The sequence below is a fragment of the Theropithecus gelada genome, unplaced genomic scaffold, assembly GCF_003255815.1.
Source record: "Theropithecus gelada isolate Dixy unplaced genomic scaffold, Tgel_1.0 HiC_scaffold_220, whole genome shotgun sequence".
Taxonomy (NCBI): Eukaryota; Metazoa; Chordata; class Mammalia; order Primates; family Cercopithecidae; genus Theropithecus; species Theropithecus gelada.
In genome coordinates this window covers 55,176-63,579 of record NW_020258649.1, presented here as the reverse complement: position 1 = coordinate 63,579, position 8,404 = coordinate 55,176, and positions in this window count along the sequence as shown.

Sequence of the window (8,404 nt, the reverse complement as noted above, 5' to 3'; positions counted from 1 at the left end):
CTACTTTTTTTTTTTTTTTTTTTTGAGATGGAGTCTTGCTCTGTCACCCAGGCTGGAGTGCAGTGGCACAATCTCAGCTCACTGCAACCTCCACCTCCCGGGTTCAAGCGATTCTTCTGCCTCAGCCTCCTGAGTAGCTGGGACTACAGGTGTATGCCACCACACCTGGCTAATTTTTGTATTTTTAGTAGAGACAGAGTTTCGCCATATTAGCCAGGCTGGTCTCAAACTCCTGACCTCGTGATCCGCCCGCCTCAGCCTCCCGAAGTGTGGGAATTACAGGCATGAGCCACTGCACCCTGCCTTTTTTTTTTTTTTTTCTTTTGTTCTTGAGATGGAGTTTCACTATTGCTGACCAGGCTGAGGTGTACTGGTGTGATCTTGGCTCACCACAACCTCCGTGTCCCGGGTTCAAATGATTCTTCTGCCTCAGCCTCCCGAGTAGCTGGGATTACAGGCACGCACTACCACACCTGGCTAATTTTGTATTTTTAGTAGAGGCGGGATTTCTCCATGTTGGTCAGGCTGGTCTCAAACTCCCGACCTCAGGTGATCCACCCGCCTCGGCCTCCCAAAGTGCTGGGATTACAGGCGTGAGCCACCGTGGCTGGCCTGAAGATCAAAATGACATTTGGAGGGCTCAAACAAACCAAATTGTAGCAGACCCCAACACCAAAAGGTTTTCATTAATGAAGAGAAATATCCATGGTGCATTATGTGTTTATAAGAAAATCTATGATAAGCAAACAAACAAATAAGCAAACCGCACTGGACATATTTTTGAAAATAGTGACACCTCCTTAAGAACCTCAGGCAGGTCCTTCAGGAGGTATTCCAGAAGAAGGCATTGTGATCATGGGAGATGATAGCTCCTAGCATGTTATTGTCCCTGAAGAACTTTCAGTGGGACAAGATGTGGAAGTGGAAGACAGTGGTATCGATGATCCTGACCCTGGGTAGGCTTAGGCTAATGTGTGTGTCTGTCTTTTAGTTTTTAACAAAAACCGACTTTTTTTTTTTTTTTTTTTGAGACAGAGTTTCGCTCTTGTCACCCAGGCTGGAGTACAATGGTGCGATCTCGGCTCACTACAACCTCTGCCTCCTGGGTTCAAGTGATTATCCTGCCTCAGCCTCCTGAGTAGCTGGGATTACAGGCGTGCGCCACCACACCCGGCTAACTTCTGTATTTTTAGTAGAGACAAGGTTTCACCTTGTTGCTCAGGCTGGTCTCGAACTCCTGACCTCAGGTGATCCGCCTGCCTCAGCCTCCCAAAGTGCTGGGATTATAGGCGTGAGCCATTGCGCCTGGCCACAATCACTTATTTTTATCATTATGGACACATAGCTATTTATTTTACACCTTGGATTGTACATCGAGGTATAAATGCCTTGATTTATAAATCAAGGTATAAATGTTTTTTATTTTGTTGCTTAAATTGTTTTAGTTTTAGCCAGTTGAAATGATAGTTGATTTTGTTGTCATTGTTATTGATTTGTTTAAGTTTTCTTCTTCCTACATAGCTCCTGTTTCCTCCAATTTCTATTTTTCTATGCATGTGTTTATTATATCCTTCATGGCCGGGTGCGGTGGCTCACGCCTGTAATCCCAGCACTTTGGGAAGCTGAGGTGGGTGGATCACGAGGTCAGGAGATCGAGACTATCCTGGCTAACACGGTGAAACCCCATCTCTACTAAAAATACAAAACAAAACAAAACCAATTAGCTGAGTGAGGTAGCGGGCACCTGTAGTCCCAGCTACTCAGGAGGCTGAGGCAGGAGAATGGCATGAACCCGAGAGGTGGAGCTTGCAGTGAGCTGAGATCTCACCACTGGACTCCAGCCTGGGCAACAGAGTGAGACTCTGTCTCAAAAATAAATAAATAAATAAAATAAAATAAAAAAATAAAAAATATCTTTCATATTAGACATTTTCCTCAAGTGTTTGAATATCTTTAGTGCTCTGCATATTTGAAGTGAAGGGAATAAAAAAGCCAGTGTGTTGGCCTGGCGTGGTGGCTCACGCCTGTAATCCCAGCACTTTGGGAGGCCAAGGCGGTGGATCACCTGAGGTCAGGAGTTCGAGACCAGCCTGCCCAACATGGCGAAACCTTGTCTCTACTAAAAATACAAAAAATGTACCGGGTGTGGTGGCGCATGCCTGTAATCCCAGCTACTCAGGAGGCTGAGACAGGAGAATTGATTGAACCCAGTAGGCAGAGGTTGCAGTGAACTGACATCACACCCCTACACTCCAGCCTGGGCAACGAGAGCAAAACTCTGTGTCCAAAAAAAAAAAAAAAAAAACCTGATGTGGGACCCTCTGAGCCTAAGAGGAACCCACTCACTTTATGCATCCCTGCCAGTGAAATGCATATCTTGAGTCACTATTCTCATGACTTAGCTCTCAGCTGACCATGACTGGTCAGCCTCCCAGACAAGACTCTGTAGAACTTAGTCCTAGAGGTGATGAAGACCTAGTTGCCACCCCTCTACAAAAAGAAATAGGGGATACAGGGAAAAGAAGGTGGGGTGGTGGTGTTTCATCATTCAATTGATATATGTGGTCACCTAAATAGTAACGTAGCTATTAGAGGAAATCATTCCTGCCTACAGCTGATGCATCCCATTACGGAGACTGCAGCTTGGATCTTCAGAGGCTCAATATCCCCCTTTGCTGTTTAGAGGGCAAAGTGTTGAGATAGACTTTCAGTGGCTGGACTGGGGATGCGGTGTTCCTTAAATAGCTTACAAACCTTTTTTTTTTTTTTATTTCAGTATTGCACTTTCAGTTCCAGGAGTACTTGGAGGCAATTTTTGCTTGTTTGTTTCCTTTAAAGCATATAACTGCAATCTGTCATTTATTCGTTTGTCTTTAATTTTTTGCCTCCCTAACTGCTAGGATTTTGAAGATACTATGATGTATATTGACTAAACTCTACTCTTTCCCTCCCTGACAATACTGTGATGAAGACCAAGCAGCCATGAGGAGGCCCATGTGGAAGTAGACAAAGAGCCTTTACCAACAGGCCAAGGCTGAACTCCCAGAAGACCCGGCCATGTGAGGGAGCTCCCATAGAAATAAAATCTCTATGTCGACTTAGGCAACTCCAGCTGATGCAATATGGAAAAAATATCAAGCTGTTCAGCTGAGTTATTCTTGATTTCCTGATCACAAATCATTAGCAAAATAAAACTGTTAGTAAGTTTTGGGTAGTTTGTTGCACTGCAAGAGAAAACCAAAACAGGGCCTTTTAAAAAATTTCTTTTCAGTTGGGCGCGGTGGCTCATGCCTGTAATCCCAGCACTTTGGGAGGCCAAGGCAGGCAGATCACAGGGTCAGGAGATCGAGACCATCCTGGCTAACACAGTGAAACCCCGTCTTTAATAAAAAATACAAAAAATTAGCCAGGCATGGTGGCATGCGCCTGGAGTCCCCGCTACTCAGAAGGCTGAGGCAAGAGAATCGCTTGAACTGGGAGGCGGAAGTTGCAGTAAGCCAAGATTGTGCCACTGCACTCCAGCTTGGGCGACAGAACGAGACTCCATTTCAAAAAAATAAATAAATAAAAATTCCTTTTCTGTGTTTTAATATGCTATGGCTGCTGCCCTAACAAAACACCATGAACTGGGTGGCTTAAACAATTAATTATCTCACCGTTCTGGAGGCTGAAAGCTCAATGTTAAGGTACTGGCAGGATTGATTTGATTCTAGGGCCCCTCTTCTTGGCTTTGCAGATGGCCATGTTCATTCTATGTCTTCACATGGTCTTTCGTCTGTTCTCACACATCCCCAGTATCCCTTTGTGAGCCCAAATTTCCTCTTCTTACAAGGACACCAGTCAGATTGTATTAAGGCCCATCCTAAGAGCCTCATCTTAATCATTTTAACTCTTTTTTTATTGATTTTTAAAACTTTTATTCTTCTGACATAGGGTCTCTCTTTGCTATACATTACAGGCTATAGTGTAGGGGCATGATCTTGGCTCACTGCAACCTCCACCTAGCTTGTTCAAACGACTCTCATGCCTCAGCCTCCTGAGGAGCTGGGATTACAGGCACGTGCAACCACACCCAGCTCATTTTTGTATTTTTAGTAGAGACAAGGTTTTACCATATTGGTCAGGATGGTCTCGAACTCCTGGCCTAGAGTGACCTGCCCACCTCGGCCTCCCAAAGTACTGGGATTACAGGTGTGAGCCACCATGCCCTGCCCACTTTAACTCTTTAAAAGCACTTCCAAATACGGTTACATTCTGAGGTACTGGGGATTAAGTCTTCACCATATAGATTATGGGATTAATACAATTCAGACTATAAATTATGGATTAAGGAGTTTCAAAATAGAGCAAAATTACATATATGTGTTCAATGTACCATTTTTTTTTCCCCAGCAGTCCCTGGTTTGTTTTCCCACATTACGAACTCAGTGCCCAAGTGCCCATGGATTCAAAACAACACACCACAACATAATAAGCCCCTTTAAAATGGCTTTTAAGCCTAGTTCATTTTACCCTTTATATTGAACAGGGCATCTGTTTAATGAACACCAAGCATAAGGCAGAAAATATGGTATACAAGATGAAAAAGGAAGTTTGCCCATAAATCACGTGGGTAGAACCAGTTTTTTAAACAATGGATAAAGGGCAAATAATGTTTATAGTCATTCTGGAATCACAAATCTGGGAAAATTACCCAGTAAAAGCACTGCAAAAATAAAAGCCTTCTGAGTGCTTGTATGTGACACCTGCTGGGCCAATTTATTAGTAATATTAATAAAGTCAATTATTTGATGTTATACAGTTAGCTTTCTGTTTTGATTGCTTATTGCTGCAAACGAAAAACTTTAGAGGCTTAAAGCAATAACAACCACTTGTTACCTTTCAATTATGTGCGTTATCCTGGCAGTTCTGTGGGTCTGGCTTTTGGGTGATTGCAGCCATTGGTCAGTCATTGGGCCTGAAGTCACCTGGAAGATCCATTAGGATAACTTCTTCTATCCATGGGGCCTCTCCCTCATGGTCCCTCTCTCAGGATAGCTGGACTTCAACATGGTGGTTCAGAGCACTCCCAAAATTGCAGAAATGGTAGCTGCCTGCGATCAGATATCACAGAACATGACTTCCTCTGCCTTCTACTGTTTAAAGCAAATCAGAGACCAGCATCAATTCACTATGGGAGGAGACTCCACAGGGTGTGACTATCAGGAGATGTGGTTCACGGGGCCCATTGTAGAGGCCAGCTGTCCCACGCTCCTTCTGGACTTTTTGGGTAAATCACTTCATCTTTTTGAGCTGGGGCAACTGCAATAGTCTCCTATTTGCTCTCCCTATTCTACTTTTGCCCCTCTTCAGTCCATTATCTTCTGCAGACAGACAGATCCCGTAAAACATACGTCAGGATCAGGTGTGGTGTCTCACACCTGTAATCCTAGCACTTTGGAAGGCTAAGACAGGAGGATCACTTGAGGCCAGAAATTCAAGACCAGTCTGGGCAACATAGTGAGACCCCATCTCTATGAAACTAAAAATGAAAATAAAATTATCTGGGTGTCATGGTGCACACCTATATTCCCAGCTGCTAGGGAGACTGAACCAGGATGATAACTGGAGTCCAGAAGTTGGAGGCTGCAATGAGCTATAATTGCACCACTGCACTCCATCCTGGGTGACAGAGAAAGACCCCAACTCTAAAATAAATAAATAAATAAAAACCTCTGATCAATCGGCTCTCAGGTCAAAACCCACTGATGCTTCCCGCTGAGAATAAAGCTGAAGTTAGTTCCTGCAAGTTCCCACATGGTCCTCCCACTCTTCCCTCTATCCCACGCCATCCTCCAATCTTATCTTCTATTCCTTTCTTGTATTTCACTCTATGCAGCCACACATTCTTGTTCCTCATAAGGACTCCAGGTTCTCCTCCCTCCATCTTTTCACTTGCTGTTCCCTCTGCTTGGAATGCTGTTCCCTGCATATTACCCACTCACTCCCTCATCTCCTTCCAGTCTTTACCCAAATGTAACTTCAGTGAGGACTTCCCTGATCATCATCTTTTAAATAACTACCTCCCACCTAGCTGTCATTCCATGTCCCAATTCCTTGCTCCACTTCTCCCTTGAAAGCACTTATTGCCACCTAATATGCTCAGTGATTTACTGACCTTTTTTTTGGTTGTTGTTCTTTTGAGACAGAGTCTCACTCTGTCACACAGGCTGGAGTGCAATGGCACGATCTCAGCTCAATGCAACCTCCGCCACCTGGGTTCAAGCAAGTCTCCTGCCTCAGCCTCCCGAGTAGCTGAGATTACAGGAGCGCACCACCACGTCTGGCTAATACTTGTATTATTAGTAGAGACGGGGTTTCACCATGTTGGTCAGGCTGGTCTCAAACTCCTGACCTTGTGATCCGCCCACCTCAGCCTCCCAGAGTGCTGGGATTACAGGCATGAGCCACTACACCTGGCCTTACTGACTTATTCAGCATAGTTTCTTCCATGCTCACATGACTGTAAACTCTTTGACATGATGGAACAACTTTGAGATATAATTTACATAACATAGTATTTACCCTCTAACAGTACACAATTCCATAGCTTTGAGTATCATAACAGAGTCATGTTATCATCACCACTGTCTAATTTGAATGTTTGATTGACTGGACTTTGGAGATCCTTTATTGTTCCCACACAGGGAAATCAAAACCTAGAGAAATCAAGTGATTGCCCAAGGTCACCTGGCTGACTAATGACAAAAACTGAGCTGGAATCCAAGACTTTAGTTCTCAGTCCAGAGCTCTGCCTACCACAGCATTTCAGGTTTCTACATCAATGGTGCCCTGATTTTTTATTTAGTCCTATAAGTTAAAGATATACTTGGTTAGCCAAAGATTTTTTTCTTTTTTTTTTTTTTGAGATGAAATTTCACTCCTGTTGCCCAGGCTGGAATGCAATGGTGTGATCTCGGCTCGCCACAACCTCCGCCTCCCAGATTCAAGTGATTCTGCTGCTCAGCCTCCCCAGTAGCTGGGATTATAGGCATGTGCCACCATGCCCAGCTAATTTTGTATTTTTAGTAGAGACAGGATTTCTCCATGTTGGTCAGGCTGGTCTCAAACTGCCGACCCCAGGTGATCCGCCCACCTCGGCCTCCCAAAGCCACCGTGCCTAGCTGCCAAAGATTTTTATAACCCCCAAAAAGCATCATTCTCCCTTCTCTAGAAAACCACTTTTTTTTTCCTCTAACAGTTTTGTGGCCTAACATAATTTTAGAAAAACAAAAATAAAAACACTGTGCTTTGCTGTAGGAACTTATTTTTAAAAATGCCATTGCCTTCAAAATGCACAGTGGGTAAAGCTTGACATAAATCCTGTAGAGGGAAAAAAGGATGAAGAAGCTGAGGTACCAAAATCACCCACCATCGTGACTGATGGTGCTAACATTTGGTGACTGACATAGAAGATTCTAGTAGTTGTTTGTCTATAGACTCAGAAGCTTCTTTGAGCTGGAAGGAACCTTGGTAATTGTCTATGAGGAAAGAGAGCCCCAGAAAAAGCAAGCCTTGTGACCGGAGTCACGGGGCAGAGCTAGGGCTTTCCAATCCTTAGCCTGATGATGTTCTAGGTCAGAATGCTTTCAAGGATCCAAGGAAAAGCCTTTTTATTTAAAATGAGCGAGTGCAAATTGAGAAGTTATTAGGTTGGAGCAAAAGTAATTGCGGTTTTTGCCATTGCTTTTAACACACCAACCTAATACGTTGAAATTACTTTTGCACTAACCTAATATGTTGAAAGTCAAAAAAGTATATTTGCAGTGATAAACACTGTTGAACCCTTACTACGATTCAGGAACTTCTCTATGCCTTGAAATGGATTGAGCATCTTTCCCTGAGCTGTTGGTCAACTTTCACCAGGTTATGTTGCAGCAACAACCCCGAAATCTCATTGGCTTACAGCAACAGAGGTTTCCTTCTTGTACATTGTATGTTGTTTGTGATAGCTTGTGATCTGCCCATATGGTATCTTCAATGCAGGATCCAGGGCCATCATGGAATCTGGCAGTGTTTGAAGGGCTGTCAAGCTTTTTTTTAAACCTTTTTTTTTTAGACGGAGTTTCTCTGTTATTGCCCAGGCTGGAATGCAATGGCATGATCTCGGCTCACTACAACCTGTGCCTTCCAGGTTCAAGAGATTCTTCTGCCTCAGCTTCCCGAGTAGCTGGGATTACAGGCACCTGCCACCACATCCAGCTAATTTTCATATTTTTAGTAGAGATGGGGTTTCACTACATTGGCCAGGCTGGTTTCGAACCTCTGTCTCCTGCGTTCAAGCAATTCTCCTGCCTCAGCCTCCGGAGTAGCTGGGATTATAGGTGTCATAACCACGCCCGGCTAATTTTTTTGTATTTTTATG